We start from the raw sequence: 24741 nt of genomic DNA on the forward strand, positions 1-24741 counted from the left end.
TTGCCACAAACGTTCGATTCGTAAAACACGCAGTTATCTGCGAAACGTAATAAAGCAAAGTTCAGCAAAGCGAGGTATGCCTGTATTTTAAATCATTTTACTCTTTTATGATTCCCTATTTCCTCCTCTCCACCCCAGCTCTCCTTGATTTACCCAGTTGCCATCATTGTGATAACACGAGCACAGAGCTGAGACTCAGATCCCCTATAAGCCCAGGTGCCATTGCTCAGCTGTATGACTCAGCAAATTAACCTCCCCTGTGGCTTCAATTCCTCCTCTGTGTAATGAGGCGCTGGGATTATTTAGGTATTCATTCAGTCTGTCAGGCCGTCAGTCAACGAACATCAAGTGCCCGCGAGCACTGACCCTGGTCCTGTGTGCTCTCTGATCGTCACTTCCTTCTTTTTTTTTTTTTTTTTTTTTCTGTATGCGGGCCTCTCACTGTTGTGGCCTCTCCCGTTGTGGAGCACAGGCTCCGGACGCACAGCCTCAGCGGCCATGGCTCACGGGCCCAGCCGCTCCGTGGCATGTGGGATCTTCCCAGACCGGGCACAAACCCACGTCCCCTGCATCGGCAGGCGGACTCTCAACCACTGCGCCACCAGGGAAGCCCCGTCACTTCCTTCTGATTCTACTGTTTTCTATTCCTCTTGACTTCCGGGTGGTGCTTTGATTGTTGCCATGTGCTGGATCTCACAGGCTGAACATTTCTATTCCTAAATGAAACCAGAGCTCCGCAGGCAGTGCAGACAGTCCCCACTAGTGAATTCCTCAGTAGTAATGGCCTTCTTAGCTGACATTGGAGGTTTCCACCGTCATCCATCTAAGCTCTTTGTAATATACCCATGGCACTGAGAGGGGTAGGGGTAGAAAGGTAAAAGAAAAATCCCTAAACTGATCTTCTATCTAGAAATCTGATTTATAATTGCTGTCAGTTAGTACTTGGGGGCCTACAGAACGATAACGCTCACCACTTTGGCAATGAGGGAAATTTAGCTTTCTTCTGAGTGTGTCGCAAGTCTGCACACAGTACATCAGAGGTGGGCTGTCACCTGAAAGAGAGAAGAGGACGTCCAGGTTCCTAAAATCTGACTGATAATGGATTGAAAGTAACAATATTTCAATTAAAGAAAAACAAAGAGTGGACGTTGAAGACATTCTGCTAAGTGAAATAGACAGAAAAAGACAAATGCCGTATGATCTCATTTAGATGTGGAATCTAAGAAAACCTAACTCATAGAAAAAGAGAACAGATTTGTGGTTCCTGGAGGTGGGGGAGAGGGGAATTGGAGGAAGGGGATCAAAAGGTACAAACTTCCAGTTATGAGATAAATAAGTCCTGGGTATGTGATGTAAAACATGACGACGACAGTTAACACTGCTGTGTGGTATACTTGAAAGTTGCTTTTTTTTTTTTTTTTTTTTTGCGGTACGCGGGCCTCTCACTGCTGTGGCCTCTCCCGTTGCAGAGCACAGGCTCCGGACGCGCAGGCCCAGCGGCCATGGCTCACGGGCCTAGCCGCTCCGCGGCATGTGGAATCTTCCCGGACCGGGGCACGAACCCGTGTCCCCTGCATCGGCAGGCGGACTCTCAACCAGAAAGTTGCTAAGAGATAGATCCTAAAAGTTCCCATCACGAGGAAAAGAAGTTTTGTAACCGTATGAGGTGATGGATGTTAACTAAAGTTATTGTGGTAACCTTCTCACAACATATGTACCTCATTATGCGTACGCCTTACACTCATACAGTGTTTATGTCAATTTTATCTCCATAAAACTGGGGGATGGGGGAAAAGAATGGGCTGGTCAGAAATGGTCTTGAAATCTGGAAGTAAAAGGAGCGTCACAGATGGAAACCTCAGCGACACCTGTCTGTGTAGAGATGAAGAAAGATGCAGCCTCTGCAAAGCCTCAGCGGCCCCTCCTGTGACAGCCTGCCTGATGCCAGGACACACAGGGGCCGTGAGTGCTGATGGCAGGGCTGTATTTGTGTGCCTTTGGCTGAATGGCTGTATAAAGCCCTGTTACTTATCTTGTTACCATGAAACGTCTGATTCTCCTAGTTCCCCTGGTTCTGGCTCTCTGCCCACCAGGTCACCATCTGGTCACCTGTGGTTTCCAGGAGGGTTGTCGCACAGAGAGGGGACATGTGAGGCCCCAGCACATTTATTTCTCTCTGTGATTCCTGGGTAACTTGGCATTCCAGTTCCACATATTAATCTTGGGACTCTGATACATACGAATCAGCCCCTGAGAAATCAGAATACTCTCAAGGCGCCAACAAAAGCGGGTTCCTGAGTCTAGAAGTCTACCCTGGACCATGGTTCAGTCACCATGGTGTCAATGAATGACACTCAGCAAGAAGTGGCCGTACCGCCAGTGGTCACACCCAGATAGTGGCTTATTCATTTGACACATCATTTTTGAGCACCGTCTTAGCTGCTAGACGCTGAGCTGAGTTTGGGAGACACCTGGCTCCTGCTTCCTTGGAGCCTCTGGTTTTGTTTTCTAAAGCAAATTTCAGAGAAATTCAAATAACAGTCCTTTCCTACCTCTCCTTTTAAGCCTAAATACTATCTTTAAAAATATATATTTATTTATTTATGTATTTATTTTTGGCTGTGTCGGGTCTTTGTTGCTGCACGCGGGCTTTCTCTAGGTGCATCGAGCAGGGGCTACTCTTCGTTGCGGTGCGTGGGCTTCTCATTGTGGTGGCTTCTCTTGTTGCGGAGCACGGGTTCTAGGTGTGCAAGCTTCAGTAGTTGTGGAACGCGGGCTCAGTAGTTGTGGCGCACGGGCTTAGTTGCTCTGAGGCATGTGGGATCTTCCTGAACCAGGGCTGGAACCTGTGTCCCCTGCATTGGCAAGTGGATTCTTAACCACTGCGCCACCAGGGAAGTCCCCAAAATACCTTTTTTAAAAAATAAATGCAGACCGAAGGAAAGCTCTGCAGTCCTCTTTTGCTCCACCTTGGGTTTTTGCTGACGTGAAGGTTGTCTTTTAATGAGTGGTTCTCCCTGATGGGACCCATCTTGAAATCTGGCTCCATCTTTGCTGGTGCTGCCTGGGCAGAGGAGGACACTGCAAAGGCTCTAACCCCAGCAGAGCCGTCTGGAGCCAGGTGAGGACCTGTTGGGAGGCACACGGGGAGCAATCAGGTGCATGGGCACCCAAGAGACAAATCCTCCCTAAGCTTCAAGCCATTATGGAGTAACCAGGGATCCACCTGGGTTCAGAGGTTTTCCCTTTCAGATTAACTCTGCTTGGAAGTGCCCGGCACAGCTGATGTCTTTGTGCAAAGGGCCCTTTATGGGCATTAAGTGGAAGCTGCTAGCAATTCCATCACTTGTTCACACACCATATTTAACCTCCCAAGAAGTTCCTACAGGGAATACAGCTATATTTATCTCCCCTAGACTTGCCAGAGCACTTTTGGTTGATTAAGGGAGGGGTGGGTTTAGCCCTGTATCAGAAACCATCTGCTTTCAGGCCAGAGACACGTGTATGAAGGGAGATGTCTCAGAGAGGTGGCGGGGACAGTAAGATAAAGTGGGAGTGACCTGCCGAGGAGAGCACACCCATTCCAGAACCCAGGGGAAGAGAGGCTCTTAAAGGGACTGGACCACATGAGTTGTGTTTGTTTCCCAAATGTTTTGATTGTTCAGAACATTCAAGGGTATGACTGTGGCCTACAGGACATGAGGCTGACTGTCATACATTGTCGCTAATTGAGGGCATGGCATTGTCTGGTGGCAACTAATAGCATATGTTCTTTCCACATTCTCTAGGAGACTGTCTATAAAGGGTCGCCACTCTACATAGGTCATTTAGAAGCAACACTTCAAGGTGTTGTTGAAATAAAGCAGGGCTGTGTAAGAATAGCTTCATGCTAAAATACAGATTCTCAGGTACTGATCCCAAAGATTCTGATTCAGTAGGTCTGGGGTAGGGCCCAGGAATCTGCATTTGAACAACTCTCCTCACCGCTACCGCCACCTCCCTGGCGCCCCTGTATACACATCAGGTGATTCTGCAGTCCTCTTTTGCTACATGCAATCTCAGAGCACGCCACTTTGAGAAGGTCTGTGAAAAGGGCTCTGGGCTTGTCAACTGAAGCCCTGGATTTGGGAGTAGCTGTGTGACCTCGGAGAAGCCCCTTCACCTCTCTGGGCCTCTGGGCTTGTCAACTGAAGCCCTGGATTTGGCAATAGCTGTGTGACCTCGGAGAAGCCCCTTCACCTCTCTGGGCCTTCATTTCTGTGTCTATAGAATGAGGGAAGTGATCTTCGGACCCTTTCCAGGACCAGTATTCTAGGAGTTCAGGCACATTCACAATGCCCTCCCAAGGCTGTGGGTGTTCCAAATCTCCTAGAATGGGAACCGACCCTCAGACTTAGCTTTACCCTAAGGAGGATCAGGTGACAAACCACAGAGCTTTGTCCTGTTCCCTTATGAGGATTAGGCCTCTCAGGAGAGACAATACCATACTTAATCTAACACAACCCGCTTCCTCCCCAAATAACTCTAAGCATTTCCATGGGCATCATTTATTTTTGCCTTTTCTAAGGCTAGACTTTTCTAAGGCTGGACTTTTGTAAGGCAGGGGAAAGGGTGAGCCTCCCCATTTATTGAAGACAGACGGAGGCACACAGAGGTGGGGAAGCGAAGAGACAGCCCATCTATCCCTGACTCCTATGCTTTCGGCGCCATCCCCTTCGCATCTTCATTGCAACAACATCGACTCACTGGGAGCCCTCATCTGCTCTGCATCTGCTAGAGATGAACATCGTAGCCCTGGCTGAGACTTACGAACAGACCATCTCTCTCCTACAGTATTTCTGTGAGTTAATCTCACATAGACACATTGCAGGAGCAATTTACACAGGTCCTGCGATGCTTAGGGTGAGAGCACTCCTTCTGAAAGGAATTTAGAACTTTCGTCCTATGTGTTTTTATTAGATCTGGTCACCCCCCACCCCAGCTAACTGATAACATCAAATGAGCCATAACTTCCTGCACTCAGAGCCTTGGAATGTAGTTGTGAATCATCACCTCTCTGTGTTGCTGCCTGGTTATTGCAATAGGAAGAAAAATGAAGAACGCGACATATGCATAAGAAAAGTCCTTATCTGTGATACTTGAGCTTCGTGGCTACGTTTGTTTTGTTTGTTTTGTTGGGTTTTTTTTTTACATCTTTATTGGAGTATAATTGGTTTACAATGGTGTGTTAGTTTCTGCTTTATAACAAAGTGAATCAGTTATACATATACACATGTTCCCATATCTCTTCCCTCTTGCGTCTCCCTCCCTCCCACCCTCCCTATTCCACCCCTCTAGGTGGTCACAAAGCACCGAGCTGATCTCCTTGTGCTATGCGGCTGCTTCCCACTAGCTATCTACCTTACGTTTGGTAGTGTATATATGTCCATGCCTCTCTCGCTTTGTCACAGCTTACCCTTCCCCCTCCCCATATCCTCAAGTTCATTCTCTAGTAGGTCTGTGTCTTTATTCCTGTCTTACCCCTAGGTTCTTCATGACATTTTTTTTTAATTCCATATATATGTGTTAGCATACGGTATTTGTCTTTCTCTTTCTGACTTACTTCACTCTGTATGACAGACTCTAGGTCCATCCACCTCATTACAAATAGCTCAATTTCGTTTCTTTTTATGGCTGAGTAATATTCCATTGTATATATGTGCCACATCTTCTTTATCCATTCATCCGATGATGGACAGTTAGGTTGTTTCCATCTCCGGGCTACTGTAAATAGAGCTGCAATGAACATTTTGGTACATGACTCTTTTTGAATTATGGTTTTCTCAGTGTATGTGCCCAGTAGTGGGATTGCTGGGTCATATGGTAGTTCTATTTGTAGTTTTTTAAGGAATCTCCATACTGTTCTCCATAGTGGCTGTACCAATTCACATTCCCACCAGCAGTGCAAGAGTGTTCCCTTTTCTCCACACCCTCTCCAGCATTTATTGTTTGTAGATTTTTTGATGATGGCCATTCTGACTGGTGTGAGGTGATATCTCATTGTAGTTTTGATTTGCATTTCTCTAATGATTAATGATGTTGAGCATCCTTTCATGTGTTTGTTGGCAGTCTGTATATCTTCTTTGGAGAAATGTCTATTTAGGTCTTCTGCCCATTTTTGGATTGGGTTGTTTGATTTTTGTTATTAAGCTGCATGAGCTGCTTATAAATTTTGGAGATTAATCCTTTGTCAGTTGCTTCATTTGCAAATATTTTCTCCCATTCTGAGGGTTGTCTTTTGGTCTTGTTTATAGTTTCCTTTGCTGTGCAAAAGCTTTGAAGTTTCATCAGGTCCCATTTGTTTACTTTTGTTTTTATTTCCATTTCTCTAGGAGGTGGGTCAAAAAGGATCTTGCTGTGATTGATGTCATAGAGTGTTCTGCCTATGTTTTCCTCTAAGAGTTTGATAGTTTCTGGCCTTACATTTAGGTCTTTAATCCATTTTGAGCCTACTTTTGTGTATGGTGTTAGGGAGTGATCTAATCTCATACTTTCACATGTACCTGTCCAGTTTTCCCAGCATCACTTATTGAAGAGGCTGTCCTTTCTCCACTGTACATTCCTGCCTCCTTTATCGAAGATAAGATAACCATATGTGCGTGGGTTTATCTCTGGGCTTTCTATCCTGTTCCATTGATCTATCTTTCTGTTTTTGTGCCAGTACCATACTGTCTTGATTACTGTAGCTTTGTAGTATAGTCTGAAGTCAGGGAGTCTGATTCCTCCAGCTCCGTTTTTCATTCTCAAGATTGCTTTGGCTATTCGGGGTCTTTTGTGTTTCCATACAAATTGTGAAATTTTTTGTTCTAGTTCTGTGAAAAATGCCAGTGGTAGATTGATAGGGATTGCATTGAATCTGTAGATTGCTTTGGGTAGTAGAGTCATTTTCACAATGTTGATTCTTCCAATCCAAGAACATGGTATATCTCTCCATCTATTTGTATCATCTTTAATTTCTTTCATCAGTGTCTTATAATTTTCTGCATACAGGTCTTTTGTCTCCTTAGGTAGGTTTATTCCTAGGTGTTTTATTCTTTTTGTTGCAGTGGTAAATGGGAGTGTTTTCTTGATTTCACTTTCAGATATTTCATCATTCGTGTATAGGAATGCCAGAGTTTCCTGTGCATTAATTTTGTATCCTGCTACTTTATCAAATTCATTGATTAGCTCTAGTAGTTTTCTGGTAGCATCTTTAGGATTCTCTATGTATAGTATCATGTCATCTGCAAACAGTGACAGCTTTACTTCTTCTTTTCCGATTTAGATTCCTTTTATTTCCTTTTCTTCTCTGATTGCTGTGGCTAAAACTTCCAAAACTATGTTGAATAAGAGTGGTGAGAGTGGGCAACCTTGTCTTTTTCCTGATCTTAGTGGAAATGCTTTCAGTTTTCCACCATTGAGGACGATGTTGGCTGCGGGTTTGTCATATATGGCCTTTATTATGTTGAGGAAAGTTCCCTCTATGTGGCTACGTTTTATACCCTCCCTTCCCTTCCCCCTTCTGGTTTTGCAAAGAGTAGGCCTGAGATTATAGACCCAGCTCTATACAAACCCTATTTTTCTCAGATGTATAAGGCTGTTACTCACAAAGGCTTCATTAACAGTCACCTTCTGTATCTTGGGAAATTCTTGTGTAAAACCACAAATTTTTCTAGTAGATACTGTGTAACTGCTATAAGGTTATGGTTTCTGTCTTAATTTAGGGTTATTCACACATTTCATCTATTGGCAACTCAGTTCTGTGGCAAGAGCTCTGTGCCAACAGCAAAAGCTTTGACATTGATAGAGATCACAGTTTTGCAATAAATAATGCTGCTCTTTCTTTTCTACCTGTACCACCTTCCAGACTTGAGGCCAGCACTTTAGAACATTACTGAAAACAAGAAAGTGGGGGGGGGGGAATAAAAGGGGGTGTGTGAAACAGCCAAAATAGATGCCATAAAGTTTGTGTGTTCTTTTATCTTAGGGAATCCTCTTAGTGTGAGCACCGCACACTGATTATTTTACAAACAATTCCAAGAAGTTAACTTCTACAGCCATTAGCAGGAAAGAGGGTGTTGCTATAGACAGATTCTGATAAGTGTGCCATGTGGCAACCTTTAGAAAGAGCAAAGTTGGGAAAACTGAAACTAGATACTCTGTGTTCTGTTTAAGAAGGCAGAAAAGTACGTAAAACATTCTAGAAATTTTTCTACTCCAAATCATTACAATGTAAAAATGTAAAAGAGATGAAAACTCTCAGCCAGCTGAGAAAACTCACTCCCAGAAAGTAGCTAAGTTTAACTGTAGTTAAATATTTATTGTCAGTAAATCTTAAGTCAAGTCCCTGGAGTGTCCTGGTTAATGGAACATCGGTGAGTAAAAAACAAGAGCCCTTTGCCTAGAACCCCCCGAACCAAGCTAAACGATTCCCAGAACCTTTTTCTATACTTCCAGACTTTGGGGAATTACCTAATTTTGCAATAAAACCTGCCACTCTTCCCAAACACAGTGCTATGTATTTAAATTGGGGGGTGGGACAGGGAGGGTATATTTAAAAGTGTATATTTAAAGAATATAAGGGTATATTCTTAACTTTTTAAGAATTTTTGAACTTCCAGCAATCCTTGACGAATAACTGGTTTCTTTTTTTTTTTTTTGAGTGGCATATTATTGTTTTACTGTTAATTTGACACATCTGAACTAAAGCATTCACAATACTTGATATACTTTGAAGAGAATCATACACTATAGTCTTAGACATAACCACAGAACAAGCAGAACAATTAAAACTACATAAGGTCTTAAAATATATCCACAGTGTGCATTATTTCAATAATCATTCATTTACGAATTAGATTACATACCATTCATTTTATTTTTCTTTCATTGTTTTATTCAAGCAGGATTCATTCAAGGAAAGGCAACTTAGTTTTTGTGTGAGCTTTATTTTTTGCACTACATTCGTTAATATAAAAGTTATGAATTAAACGTTTTCTTATCTCCTGCATCCAGGAGTAAATCCAGGAAATTCTCAGGTGGTAATCCAAAACAACAGGTCCTATTCTTAAAAAGAGTCAAAGTGAAAAGGGATCAAATAGCCAGTCTGTGTGTGGTCTTAAAGAACATCTAATAGAATTTCAGGATTTCTAATAGTGACAGTATTGCATTTCTACGAGATTAGTCAGAATTTAAAACAACATTGGGTACAAAATTATTCTTGAAGCTCTAAATGCCTTTTAAATGACTAAAATGAAAATTTTAAGTTGTTGCCTCACAGTACCAAACTTTTAAATCAAAACTAGTTAAAGTTCAGTGCTATTGTGACTTCTCATTTACAAGGTAACTAGTGGGTAAATTAACAAATGGCATAAAAATTAAGACTTACGTCATTTTTTTTAAAGGAGAAAATGTATGATAACCAGGGAATACAGAAAATTCAATGTATTTTACAATAAAATAACCTTTAAATCTCTATCCCTGTACAACAGGGTTTAGGTCATCTTTAGTGAACTTGCATGTTTTCACACAGTTTATTCTGAGCACTTGAATTGTTTTAGATATACAGCTTTTTATTGAAAGAATATTACATTTGTATACCAGGATAAGATTTAGTACATTGAGATGTTTTAAAAATATTTATAGGGCTTCCCTGGTGGCGCAGTGGTTGAGAGTATGCCTGCCGATGCAGGGGACACGGGTTCATGCCCCGGTCCGGGAGGATCCCACATGCCGTGGAGCGGCTGGGCCCATGAGCCATGGCCGCTGAGCCTGCACATCTGGAGCCTGTGCTCCGCAACAGGAGAGGCCACAACAGTGAGAGGCCCGCGTACCACCAAAAAAAAAAAAAAAAAAAAATTTATAAATTTGTTTCTGATATGCAAAAGCATTTGGCAATACTTTCATAGCATTTGATCTTATAGAATTAAAATTTCATACAGTACTCATCTTGATGTTTAAAAAAAAAGTCACAGAAAAAATATAAATTACACAGCCTGACTGCGTGATACTGTTATTTGCAGTTTCTAGTTTGGTAATTAAAACCTTCATTAAGTCTGTTAACAAATCATTACCTGTACATTTATGAAGGCAACTGACTGATTTGCAAACAAAACCTTCAGGTTTTATGTTATTTACCAAAGAGTGCAGTTCAGCAAGAAAGAAACCCCAGTATGCAAATCTTCAGAATATTTTACAAATTTACCAGTTCCTGTGACACAAACTGTTTCAATCTTTCAAGATACTGTCCGTAAAGTTCCACATCATTGTGACCTGCCCCTTCAACCCACAGAGGCTCCACAGGTCTTTGGCGACGCTCAAACAATGCGAGGTCATGTGAAAAGTCAATGACTTCATCTCCAGTCCCATGAATTATTAATACCGGAGAGGTAATCTTAGAGATTTTGTCGATGTTTGGGAATGCATCAAAACAGTAGGTCTTCTTGGTTTCAGGAAAAGCGACTGACATTCCTGAGGTCAAAGGAGAATGAAGAATAACAGCAGAGCTCTCATACCAAGCAGCAAGATCCACAGATGGTACTGTCCCTATACTTTGGCCATATATATATATGGCCATATATAATCACATATATATATATATATATATATATATATATATATGGCCTTATATAATCATATTTTCAGGGCGAATGCCATATCTTGTCCTAAGAGCAAGCCAAGAAGCTTCTATGTCTGCATAGAGGTTCTTCTCTGTTGGTTTCCCAGAACTTGCACCATATCCAGAATAATCATATGAGAATATATTACAATTAATCCGTGATCCCAGTCCTACGTAAAAGCCACTCATCTGACCAAGATCAACAGCATTTCCGTGTGAAAAGAGTGAAGTGTATTTGGCATTGGGTGAGCAACGCACAAACATGCAGGCAATTCTGTTGCCTTTACTGGTTCTAGTCGTGAAACACTCAATAGCATCTTTTTCTCTAGAAGAATATTGCCAGTCTGCTCGTTCTGATAGGCGTAACGTCCAGCGGCTTCCACTTTCATCACACATCAGCGCGTAAGTTGGGTCAGGTGGCAAAAATGCTAATTTTGAAGCAATTTTCCCTGGACAAGGTGGACAGCAGCAGAGGCAACATAGCTCACTAAATGAAAGATTATTCATCTTCTCTCCCTTTCACCGAACCAACAGAGAATCTTCTCAAAAACCCAGACGCTATTGGGAGTGGCTTCTCTCAATAATTGGTTTCTTATTACAAATGTGATGGGCAAACATTGTGGACATTTTAGGAAACACAGATAAGAAAAAAGAACAAGGTAAAATTTATAATTTCATTCCAAGAGTTATCACTGTGAACATACATCCTTCTAATCTTTTATCTTTTAAATTATTTTAATTGAACAAGAACTACATAAATGCATGCACCTTTTAAACAAAATTAGAGCATCATATATAAAACTAAATTTCTCATTGACCACCTCTCAAAAATCCCTGACCTTTCCTTCCGTCCAAGTGACCAACCACTCTTGGGAGTTTGGTGTGCTTCCTTCCAGAATCTTATAATCGTACAATATGTTGATGTATTTGTGTGTTGCATTTACATAAAAGGCATCATACTATAAGTATGAGTTTGCGATTTACCAGTGTTTTGGAAATCTAATCGTGTTAATATATTGATCAAGTGAATTTGTTTTAACTGCTGAATAGTATTCCATTGTATGGCTATACCGTATTTTACTTATTATCCTCTCCTTTCAGTGGATACTTAGGATTGTTAACAATTTTTCTCTAACTCCAACAATGTTGCAGTAAATGTCTTATGTGTCTTTTCCATATTTCAAGATTCTAAATTCCTACAAGAAGGAATTGTGGATCCAAGGTTATGCCCACGTTGCCTCTCAAGGGGCTGCATCATCTTGGAGTATGAAAATGGAATCGAGAAGTTCCCACTTCCCAGCAGTCTCAGTGACCCTTCACCTACCAGACATTTCCAAGTGGTCAGTACATTAGGTGTAAAACAGCATCTCTTCAACTTTTTCATTAGTAGTTGCCTGATAAAAACTGTGTTTGAGCGTCTTCTTACATGTTTTTCCTCTTTTATGAATTGCCTATTCATATCCTTTGCTCATTTTTCTAAAGGGTGCTTGTTTTTTTTCCCCCACATATATCTGTTATTTCATTCTTTTTTACATAAGTTGCAAATTTTTCTCCCAGTCTTCAGCTTGTCTTTCATGTTGTTTGGGGTGTCTTTTTAAAAAAATTTTGGTATTTTTTTTAAAAACTTTTATTGAAATATAGTTGATTTACAATGTTGTGTTAGTTTCAGACGTACAGCAAAATGATTCAATTATACATATATATTTTTTCCAGATTCTTTTCTGTTATAGGTTATTACAAGATATTGAATATAGTTCCCTGCACTGTACAGTAGGCCCTTGTTGGTTATCTATTTTATATACAGTAGCATGTACATTTTAATCCCAAACTCCTAATTTATCCCTCCCCTGCCTCTCCTCTTTGGTAACCATAAGTTTATTTTCTATGTTAGGGTATTTTTTATTATATAGTCCCTTTTTTTTACAACTTAGATGATATTTATTCAGTAATTTAATTTAAATTGTTCGGTCTTTTACTATATGAGTTTTGCTTTCCATGACTTATTTAGGGTTCCCCTTTCCATGGGATCATAATGATATTTCCTATACTTTTTTCCCTAATACTTTAAAATTTGTATTCTGAGGGTTCAGGTTTTTAATTCATCTAAATTATAATTTTGTGTATCATATAAGTTAGAGATTTGCTTTTATTTATTTTGTCTACATATAGCCAATTCTCTCAATACAATTTATTAAGTAGTCCATTTTTGCCTGCTGAATTGAAATGCTGTCTATATCATATAGACCTAGTTCTATTCTAGTCTTACAACAAATGACACTTATTTACTTGCTCTGCAGTGTGTGTGTGTGTGTGTGTGTGTGTGTGTGTGTGTGTGTGCGCGCGCGCGCGCATTTACAACCTGCTTTTGTTTTATAATCTGCTGTTTTTACTGAAAAACTGCAGCAGGAGAGTAGATACATTCTGAGTCACGTGATGGAACATAGCAATTAAAAGAAACTAAAGTTATGCGTATCAATATGGATAAATTTCCCAAATGTAATGTTGAGTAAGAAAAACAATCTGTATAAAAATTTCATGGAGAATACCATTTACATAAATGGTATTTACATAAAGCTTAAAAATATGTAAAACAGGGTTTCCCTGGTGGCTCAGTGGTTGAGAGTCCGCCTGCCGATGCAAGGGACGCGGGTTCGTGCCCCAGTCCGGGAAGATTCCACATGCCGCAGAGCGGCTGGGCCCGTGAGCCATGGCCGCTGAGCCTGCGCGTCCGGAGCCTGTGCTCCGCAACGGGAGAGGCCACGACAGTGAGGGGCCCGCGTACCGCTAAAAAAAAAAAAAAAAATGTAAAACAATATTTAACGTAGTTTAGGAAAACATACATAATACAAGCTAAAAGGAAGTCCATGCAAACAATAAAAACCAGATTCAGGATTAAAGGTGGATTTACCATGAAGCCTATGAAGCTTAAGTTCAGGCCTCTCACTTAGACAGAACCCTTTCAAGGTCCTGTACTTGAATTTGATTTCATAATTGTGTACTTGTTTTCTTAAAGAGGTTCTCCTCTCCCAAATTGTATTAGCCTCAGGCCTATCCCTAAAGGAGGATATAGAAGGGAATGGGAAGGAAGGGGGAAGCGAGGGAGAAGAGGAAAGGGCTGAAGAGGGGAGGGGTGAGGAGGGAAGGGGAAGAGAGGGGAAAACAAAGAGACTCTCCTAAAAGATGCTGGCTCCCCAGTGCCTGCTCCGGCATCACTGTCCAGCTCTTGGGCACTTGTGCCTGAAGGCATGTTTACTATAAGCCAGAGGGTGAGACAGCTCTTGGATTTGACTTGATTAACCGTCCAGGGCCTTGCACAGCTCCAGGCTTGGAGGACATGGAACAGAAGCCACCTGACAGGGAGGAGTTCCCAAGAGGGCTGCCAGCTGCTCCACTTCACCCTTAGTCCATTCTTCCACCCCTGGTGCACAATGTAACACCAACACAGAGCTTGCAAAACACAGTGTGTGGCCAGAAGTTCTCCAGGCCAGAGGCTGAGTGCTTTGCGGTTGTATCCAGGAGGATGGTTTGAGACCCAAGGCACCCTGCAGCCACAATTCTGCTCCAGTCCTTTAAGCTTCCAGACTAAATCTCGCTTCTTTTACTCAAAGTGTACACCATTTTTTAAAAAACAAACCAACTTGAACAAAATAAATAAATGACAGTTATTTCAACAACAGCAACAGAAATATACAGAAACATACACTATGAACATCTTTCCATGTTCTTTCACAGCACTTTTTAAAAATTTTATTGAAGTATAGTTAATTTACAACGTTGTATTAATTTCTGCTCTACAGCAAAGTGATTCAGTTATACATATATATATATACATTCTTTTCATATTATTTCCCATTATGACTTATCATAGTATATTGAATATAGTTCCCCGTGCTATACAATAGGACCTTGTTGTTTATCCACCCTATATATAATAGTTTGCATCTGCTAATCCCAAACTCCCACTCCATCCCTCCCCCAGCTGCCTCCCCCTTGACCACCACAAGTTTGTTGTCTACATCTGTGTGTTTCTGTTTCATAGATAAATTCATTTGTGTTGTATTTTAGATTCTGCAGATAACTGATATCATATGATATTTGTCTTTCTCTTTCTGACTTACTTCACTTAGTATGATAATCTCTAGGTCCATCCATGTTGCTGCGAATGGCATTATTTCATTCTTTTTTATGGCTGAGTAGTATTCCTTTGTGTATATATATACCACATCTTCTTTATCCATTCATCTGTCGTTGGACATTTAGGCTGTTTCCATATCTTGGCTATTGTGAATAGTGCCGCTATGAACATACGGGTGCATGTATCTTTTTGAATTATAGTTTTGTCAGGATACATGCCCAGGACTGGGATTGCTGGATCATAGGGCAACTCTAGTTTCAGTTTTTTGAGGAACCTCCATACCATTCTCCATAGTGGCTGCACCAATTTACATTCCCACCAACAGTGTAGGAGGGTTCCCTTTTCTCCACACCCTCTCCAGCACTTATTGTCTTCTACAACATTTTTAATGGCTACATAGGACATATCAACATTGATTAAATGGTCACTATTGGACCATTAGACATTTAGATTGGTTCTAGTTTCTGCTCAATACAAACATTCCTACAGCTGACCCTTAGCATACAGCCCTAGTGATTTCTTTAGAAAAAAATTCTTCTAAGTGGACTTCCTTTGTCAAAGAGGACTGAATATTTTCAAGGTTTCTGAGATATATTGCCAAGTATGCTGCCCAAAAGGTTGCATCAATTCACACACATCAGTATATGAGAATGTCTTGTTTCCCAAACTGAAGTCAATGCTAAATGTTTACATTAAACAAAAGTATGTTGTCCAATGGATAGACAAAAAAAAAAAAAAAAATAGCATCTCATAGCTTTAATTTGCCATCAGTTCAAGATTCAATTGCCACATGTTCATTGGACACTTGTGTTTCTTCTGAGTTGATTTATATTCTCATGCTTTGCTCTGTCCTCCATTGAGACAATGCTCCTAATCTTATTGATTAGTAAGAGCTTTTTATATATTATGACATTAACTTTTATTCATGTATGTTGTTAATACTTTCCTTTTTGTTTTGCTATTTGCCTATATGGTTTATTGTGGTTTTGAGGCACAGACATTTTAAAATTAAATGTATCAATATTTTTTATTTCAAGTACTTTCTTAGGTGTTTTTTTGTTTTTAAGAGTCTTTTCCCCAAAGAATATATAAATGTTCACCTATACTTTTCCCCAGTACTTCCATGGTTTTATTATTTTTTTATTATTTTTTTATTGAAGTATAGTTGATTTACAATGTTTCAGGTGTCTTCCATGGTTTTATTTATGAAATTTGGGGTGACCCTCTTCTTTTCCAAAGAGTTAATCATTTCATGAAAGTCACCTTTTTTCTTACAGATTTTAAATGGGACTTTCATTATATATTGATTTGAGTCTCTTTCTGAACTTTTCAGTTTTAATCGATGAGTGTCATTTTCCCAGCATTATGTCAATTATTGTAATTATGGTGTATGCAATTCTAGTTTTATGGAAAGTCCTTATTATTTCTTTCTTTTCTTTTTCTTTTTTTTTTTTTCAAGATTAGTTTGGTTGTACTTGCATGTGTATTCCTCTGGAATCCTTCTGGCAATTCTACTTTCTTTTCCTTTACTTGTAATATTATGAGCACTAATGATTTTTCGTAAACACAAACGTGGTCTTGACCAAAAGATGTGGTTGGAGAAGAGAGAAAAAGTACAAAGAAACACTCACCAGGCTAGGTAAGATATTATAGATTTTTTACTCTAATCATTTCCAAATAACCAGACCTTAAATTCCTCCAATATGATCCAAAGACCTACCATCCATGGAATAAATGAAAATCTTCTGTGTAAAAGGAGAGATAGAGAGAATATAAGGACATATAGGTAGAAGTCAAAGAAAGAAAACAGGATCTGAAATTAAGAGGAACACAAACACACATGAAATCAAAATGCTGAAAGGAGCCTACAAAAATGACCCATGGTTTTCATTTTTTTACTTTCATTCATTCTTCATTTCTATAAACAAAACTCTAAATGTTTTTAAGAAGCCACTGAAATTTTGTAGTCTATCCCCTAATCTAATTTATGATGTATAGGACCTACATTTCATAGAGTTATAAAATAACAGAATCTTAGCGCTCCTTTCCTGCCCAGTGCAGGAGTCCCCCTGTAGCACTTCTCCTAGGAGTGGCTGTCCAGCCACTGCTTGGCTACTGTCTGACTAGGCCTTGACTCACTACCTCCCTGAGCCCTTCCCATGTTTAAATAGCCTAATTATTAGAAGGCTCTGGCTGCTATAAAGTCAAAATCTGTCTCCCAGCATATCCCTCCCCCACCCTTTGCCCTGGTTCTGCTTTTTTGAGCCAACATTGGCCTTCACTGCTTTGGAGCTGGTTCTCCTGTCCCCTTCAGTTTTATCTTCCACAGACTTGTCATTCCTGAACAGTCCTTTTGGGACATAGTTCTTGATCTCTCCTCTGGCAGTATTATAAAATAGCCAACATTTCTCTTAAAGGTGAAATGCAGAAGTTAACATAATTCTCCAGGTTGCATCTGACCAGTGCAGTAAGTTGGGAGAACCTCATTCCTTACTTGGCATTTTTTTAAAATGAATGCACCTCAGGTTACATTCAGGTTTGAGATAACAGACTCAAGCTACAGCTATTTGGCCTTGTCATCAGGAAATAGTTTTGGTCCTTTTCACGTAAGCAAGAGAACAGATCTCACCAGTAAAAATGAACTCCTAGGGCTTCCCTGGTGGCGCAGTGGTTGAGAGTCCGCCTGCCGATGCAGGGGACATGGGTTCGTGCCCCGGTCCGGGAAGATCCCACATGCCGCGGAGCAGCTGGGCCCGTGAGCCACGGCCACTGAGCCTGCACGTCCGGAGCCGGTGCTCCTCAACGGGAGAGGCCACAACAGTGAGAGGCCCGCGTACTGCAAAAAAAAAAAAAAAAAACTCCTAGCAGACTGGTGAAATTTGGGAGGAGTCTTTAAAGCCAAGAATAAGGGGGGGAAAAGGCCTTTCCGTGTAAAAACTGGAAGAATCCAGGTAGTGGAATTATGGGTGCCACGAAAACTTCTGTGCCCAGGAAAACTGAGTGCCTGCCCATCAGTGAAGAAACCCCAGGCTGCATCACTTTGGGGGGTGCCTTGTTCCAGGCATAGGTCTCTGCCCCGGTAGACAGCTTTTGAGAAATTGAGCTTTTGCCCCCTTTCAGTCTTGCTTCTTAGGATTGGTTGGGAGCAGTGACAGCTTAAATTTCTGTCTTGTCTATTCCAACGTGTGTGCCCCTCTGTGAAAGATGGAAATTAACTCGGGACCGCAGGACCCCAATTACTCTGCGCCTAGTACCCTTGGGCTCTGCCTCCAACGGGCCCTCCGGGCAGCTCCTCTAATCCACAGAGAGCCTGACTCCTGGCATGCCCTCCTCCCGGCTCACCTTTCCCTTTCCCTCCCCTACGGAGCAGTGCTGTCAGCACCCCAGGCCAACTGCGCAGGCGTGGGCAGGAGGCTGCGGTGACCCAGCTCTTGAGCTGTGGTCATATGCCACAACAGCGGGGGCAGATCAGGAAAACTGGGGGCCTTACTAGCCCCGTCTGATCAGCCCTCTCCTGCTGCCTCCAGACCGGAAAATTCAGGCATATTCACAGATCGGCCCTGCTTGAAATCCACGAGGAGGCCTAATTACAGAGCTCCGGATCTCAGTTTTCTGTTTTGCCCTAAATCCTGGCGTAGTCCAGAGTGAGTTAATTCGGAAACTAAACACTCTCTTTCAAGGGAGGGAGAAGGCAGGACGAGGGAGTGGGGGAGGGTGGAACCTCATTGAGCTTTCATTGGTAGAAGATGAGCATGTGATCCTAAGAGACCTAGGATCTTCCGGAGCACACAGATGTTTCTTCCACTAGTTCATTGTCCGTAGGCCCGGCCCACCTCACCTTCTGGGGGGCTTTGTTCTGTATTAATCTATCTCTTATAATGTAAACTCCATTTTGGAGTAGATTACGTACATACCATACACTGCTAGCCCTCCCGGCAAATTAAGTCACTGAAAAAATACACAGCAGCCAGATTTGTCAGAACGTTTGCCACCATATAAGGATAAGAGATGGTGTTGAAAGAGAGGTGCTTTCTTGCTTTGGTTCAGCCAGCTGAAAAGTTAAATCTCCCTTTGCAAAATGTAGAGTGCTGACCCCCTGTACAGTCCTGAGTCCTAGGGCACTCAGCTGGGAAGGATGGGAGTGAGGAAAAAGAGAGCTCTCCAGGCTCCGGGCTCAGCTGTCCCTCCCTCAGGAACTCTAAGCCCTGGGCAGGGGGACACAACCCACACCCTCCTCCCTTACCCCCTTAGCTTCTGCTAAGGTTTGAGACATTTGCTGAATGCTTCCCTTGTGTGGTTAACATTTCCTTTGTGTATATTTTCTCCCAAACTCAGCCATATCCCTCACAGCTCATCCCTGTGCTCAAGATGAAGATATAGTTCTTGAATGAATGAACAAACCTCTAACTCTCATTCTATACATTCTCAGTGAAGACCTGGACGCTTTGAGGATGTTTCTGCAAACTGATCAATACCGGGGGAAAGAAAGAAAGAAAGCGAGAAAGAAAGAAAGAAAGACTTTACACTGTGGGTTGGAATATCCCCTCAAATATCATTCATGAACTATCTAATGACTTGAGATGTTTTTAAAATGTTTTAGCATGGCAAACTTCCGGCAAATACAAGAGAAGAGAGAGCCCCCATAGACCCACCAGTCAGTCAGACCACTCAGCTTCAACAAATTCAACTCACAGCTGATTTTGCATTACTTACACTCCATCTGTTCATTATGCACCCCCCCACCCTGCCCCCAACCAGCGTTATTTCGAAGCAAACAAAACACATCACGTCATTTTATTCCTACATATAGAGTGTCCCTTAAAAGATAACATCTCGTTTTGAATAATCACTTCTGTGCTGTTATCCAAGTGCTCTGATCTTTGAGGCAGAGCCTGAAGGCTGATGAGCTCCCTTAAGGTATGCTGGGTCAGGTGCCTATTACCATCACGTGGATTCCATGGGTGCACTAAAATCATGGTTCATACCTACCCTACCACTACCCCCCATTTCCCAGTTGCCCACACTCAGGGGGACTGGCTTCTTAACAGAGGGTTACAAGCAGAGACTTGGAAGCCAGACTGGTTTAGAATCCCAGCTCCACCACTTCCTAGTTCTGTGACCTTGGGCAAGACACTCAACCCCTCTGTGCCTCAATTTCCTCATCTAAAAGCCAAGTTAATTAAGCTCATACAACTCAACAACAAAGAAACAAACAACCCAATTGAAAAATGGGCAGAAAGCCTAAATAGACATTTCTCCAAAGACATACAGAGGGCCAACAGGCACATGAAAAGATACTTAACATCTCTAATTATTAGAGATTTTGATTTTGAAAATTAAAACTATAATGAGGGACCACCCCACACTGGTCAGAATGGCCATCATGAAAAAATACGAATAACAAATGCTAGGGAGAGTGTGGAGAAAAAGGAATCTTCCTACATTGTTGGTGGGAATGTAAATTTATGCAGCCACCGTGGAGAAGAGTATGGAGTTTCTACAAAAACCTAAAAATAGAGTTGCCCTATGATCCAACAACCCCACTCCTGGGCATATATCCAGACAAAACTATAATTCAAAAAGATACATGGACCTCTATGTTCATAGCAGCACTGTTCACAATAGCCAAGATGTGGAAACAGCCTAAATGTCCACTGACAGAGGAATGGATAAAGAAGATGTGGTACATATATACAATGGAATACTACTCAGCCATAAAAAGAATGAAATAATGCCATTTGCAGCAACCTGGATGGACCTAGAGATTATCATACTAAGTAAAGTAAGTCAGAAAGAGAAAGACAAATATCATATGATATCACTTATATGTGGAATCTAAAATATGACACGAATGAACTTATCTGTGAAACAGAAACAGACTCACAGACATAGAGAACAGACTTGTGGTTGCCAAGGGGGGGTGGGGTGGGGGAGGGATGGAGTGGGAGTTTGGGATTAGCAGATGCAAACTATTATATATAGGATGGATAAACAACAAGGTCCTATTGTATAGCACAGGGAATTATATTCAATAGTTGTTTATCCTGTGATAAACCAGAATGGAAAAGAATATATCTCTATATATCTGAATCGCTTTGCTGTACAGCAGAAATTAACACAGCCTTGTAAATCAACTATACTTCAGTAAAATAAATTAAAAAATTAAATGTAGGTCAATTAATAGTACTCACCTCACAGGGTTGTTTTAAGAATTAAGCACGTTAAAAATAATGTGAAGCTCTTGGAACAGTACCTGGCACACGGGAAGTACCATGTTAAGTGTCTGATTCTATGATTATTCTTTGCTTAATACATGCACTATTTCCACCAACACCACCTACTCCCTGAATTAACTGACAAACAATAACCCTTCACAGATGTGCAGCAATGTACCTATTTCTCAAAGTAATTTCAGACATGTTATCAGGCACGATCTCCCCATAATCTATGAGGGTGCCAGGCCTGGGGTATTCAGAGGTGTTAATACAGAACTGGGGGAAACATTTAGCTACAATTAGCCCAGTTATTGATGGGGAAAAATTGGAACCAAACCAAAGGACTAACCATAGAGATTGGTTAAATAAAATACAGCACATCTGTATGTTCTGTCATCATAAATGAGGCAAAAGAACATATAATAATATAAAAATTATTCACGCTGAGTTAAGGGAAAAAGGAAAAGTGGCCCAAAAGTATGGAAAGTGTGAATACTGTGCGTTATTTTTCCTTTTGGTATATCATGCTTATTAAAAAGACCAGAAAGACAACATCAAAACATTACTGTTCGTTATTTCTCAAGGGAGCAACAAAAAGTCATTTTCCTTCTTTGTGTTTGAATTTTCTGAATGTTCCATAATGAACATGTATGACTTGTTCATCATGGAAAGGTTGTTGTTTAAAAACAGGCTCCATCATTGCATAGGCAGGGTGATTCAGTTATATAAAAAAGATAGATGAAAACAGCAAGATATTAATGGCAGAATTGTGGGTGATTTTTTTCTTTAAATATTTCAGGTTCTTCCAATTTTTCTGCTCTGAGAGCAGTAAGTTGTTTTGGAGAAGATGGTTCAGATGGGGAAACTGAGGCACGGGAGGCGGACGGGAAGGGTCTTGGGCTCCACGACCACCTCCGCCTGCCCTGCCCAAACCAGAGCAGGTGTGCTCAGTTCTCCCCAGCGATGCCTACTTTTGGGTTCATTCCTGACCCCTGACTTAGAGCTCGAGGATGTAAATGACTGTCGCATAATAACAGGGTGCAGCCTCGGGGTCTTTCCTCTCTTCTTGACCAAACAGCAGCAAGAAGAAACCACAGGAGGAGAGAAGAAATGGGCTGTAGGGCCCTGCGTGTGTTGGGGTGATGTGGGGGAGGCTTGGCACTCCAGAGGCGTCATCTCCACCACCTGCAGGGGCGGGGAGCCAGCCCTCAGCTGGGCCGCTGCAGATTCCAAGCCGCAGCCATCTCCCGGTGGGCAGCTGCCAGCTGTGAGGGAGGAGCGAGCCCTGCAGGCAGATGTGTCGACCAGAGATAGCAGTCCACCCAGCCCAGGTATCTGGGGCCTCCCTGGTCTACTTCCCCAACAAGGGTGCCTGGAACAAAATAAACAAGAAACAAACAAAAACAAATAGACCCAGGGAACAAAAAAAGAAAAGCGAGAATGAGAGAGAAGCACTTTCTAGATAGAGCAGTTGGAGCTGATGATAGCACAGGTGACAGGCAGCAGCGGGGTGGTGTGGCCCAATGGGCAAAGCTGTGGGTTAGAGCCACAGACCAAGAGTCCCCCACTGCCTGCGACTATATGATCTAAGGCATGTGCCCTTCCCGGGGCAGTGCCCCTTCTACAAGAGGCAAATGTCACCAAAGGGGTAAGAAGGTGTCCTTGCTTCTGGAAGGGGCGTCACTGCTGCACGTCTGCCCCAGTACTCATGGGAAGGGGCAGGTGTTTCGGTCTTCCCACCTGTGTTCATACCTGATTGTCAGGGCAGATTGCTGTCACTGTCAGACTCACTGCTTCCAGGTCTGCAAGGGAGGAAATAGCCCCCAGCTTGGCGATGCCACACAGGGAGGCTCAGGCTGGATGGGCAGACCTGTCCTGCTCCTATGTGTGATGAGAGAGCCAGGCCTGGGCTGTCTTCCGTGCAGTCAGCTCTGAGACACTCAGTAGCCACATCCTCCCTCCAGCAGCCCACAGTGACAGGTGGACCTTCGCATATCTGTCCATTGGCCTCAGAGTAAAGTAGGCTTGGGGGATTTTTCCCCAGGTGGAATGGAAGAAAAAGGTATCAGTGGCCTGTTGCCATTAAAACTCTACATATGGTCCTGGCAGCTTTAGAGAGACCCCCTGGCTGTTTGAAGGTGGTTACTTACCTGTTTTAGACAAGAAAGGTTTCTAGCAGTGATTTCAACACAAGAATATGGAAGGAAAGCAACTCTGACAATTTGAATAATAGGAAAGACTCATTCTCCCTTACTCTCTAGCTTCCCAAGTTCATAGGTTGCTACTAAATCGCACCAAATCCTTCCACTGGCATCTGTTTGGCTTTGCAATTTGATTCAGGTTTAGGGTGCATCCCTCTGGGCCTGGCACCAGGCAAGGTGTGGAAGAGGATGTAGCAGAAGAGTGAGATGTGGTCCTGGGGTCCACAATCTAGAGGGGGAGACAAAAGTCACATCCTGGGCTGAAACTGACCAGGATAGGTCAGACAACAGGTTCTGAACCATATCATGTAAAACAGTCCATGAGTACACTCATCCCAAATTACCACAAACCCCAAACAAAACACAGAGACCAAATCCTAAAATGTACCCCCTGTAGGTTAGTACCAGTCTGGGCTGTAACAGAACACACTGTAGTGGTGCTTCTCTGCCTTGGAAAGCAGGAGTTGTGGGATGACAACTCAGCACCACACCCGGGCATTCTGTGTGCACATCAATGCCCACCTACAAGCAATAGCAGCTGGGCCTTTAAAAAAAGTATCTGGCAGTGTTTATATATACTTTACCTGAGGATAACATAAAGAAGATATTTAGGGCTTTCCTGGTGGCGCAGTGGTTAAGAATCCGCCTGCCAATGCAGTGGACAGGGATTCGAGCCCTGGTCCGGGAAGATCCCACATGCCGCGGAGCAACTGAGCCTGTGCACCACAACTACTGAGCCCATGCGCCACAACTACTGAAGCCTGCACACCTAGAGCCCGTGCTCCGCAACAAGAGAAGCCACCACCATGAGAAGCCTGCGCACCGCAACGAAGAGTAGCCCCCGCTCACCGCAACTAGAGAAAGCCTGCGTGCAGCAACAAAGACCCAACGCAGCCAAAAATAAATAAAAATAAATTTATAAAAAAAAAAGAAGATATTTAATGGGACCCCAAATTTACTTCAACAGCATGCAAGCTGTTTATGGCAGGATCCAACTGCAGGCCTCAGGTACACCCCACATGTCTACCTCTCATTTGATCATTTCTTTCTCTCTTTTAAGGTCTGGTTCAAGCCTCACATCTACTCTTCAGTGACGTCTCCAACTGTCTTCCAATTCCATGTCAGAATTCTTAGAACAGAAGTAGTTGATTTATATTCCATGTTTTATATTTAGGTTGCTACGGTTGTTCTGGAGGGTAGAGCAGATGATACTTCTTTGAGCCCCACCATGGTGCCTCCACAAAGCTGGCAATCCTGTCACCAGGAAATAATGGTAAAGACCATTCTAAGTACCTAATGATTGTCCCTGTCCTTAACTCACTATTCAGTGAGCACCGGTGAACACTTACTAGCTGCTTTGGAAAGCAAGCGGGTTAATACCTCATGATAGCATCGTTACTGAATCCAAGCTCGTGCTGTGCACCCCAGGATAGGATGATAAACAGAGAGACAAGTTGTTGAGGCAAGGAATAGTGACTTTACTAGGAAAGCCAGTAGACGGAGAAGATGGGGGACTAGTGTCGCAAAGAACTACCTTCTCCGAATTAGAATTCA

At 42.2% G+C, this 24741-nt stretch overlaps 1 long non-coding RNA gene and 1 pseudogene across 2 annotated transcripts in view; one reads left to right on the forward strand and one right to left on the reverse strand.

The window, feature by feature from the left end:
* The window catches only part of LOC141278940 (uncharacterized), a 39362-nt gene extending 14882 nt beyond the window's left edge, over nucleotides 1-24480 (forward strand). The window contains exon 4 of one of the 2 annotated variants that reach the window (XR_012332397.1): nucleotides 11822-11869. This is a non-coding gene — a long non-coding RNA (uncharacterized lncRNA). Of the gene's footprint in view, nucleotides 1-11821; nucleotides 11870-24361 lie in introns of those variants that run through there. The other variant, XR_012332398.1, reaches the window with a different exon arrangement.
* On the reverse strand, nucleotides 8894-11827 carry LOC101332547 (alpha/beta hydrolase domain-containing protein 17B pseudogene; annotated as a pseudogene).
* Nucleotides 24481-24741: the final 261 nt, after the last annotated feature.

Source organism: Tursiops truncatus, chromosome 6 (genome assembly GCF_011762595.2).
Source record: "Tursiops truncatus isolate mTurTru1 chromosome 6, mTurTru1.mat.Y, whole genome shotgun sequence".
In the NCBI taxonomy this organism is placed as follows: Eukaryota; Metazoa; Chordata; class Mammalia; order Artiodactyla; family Delphinidae; genus Tursiops; species Tursiops truncatus.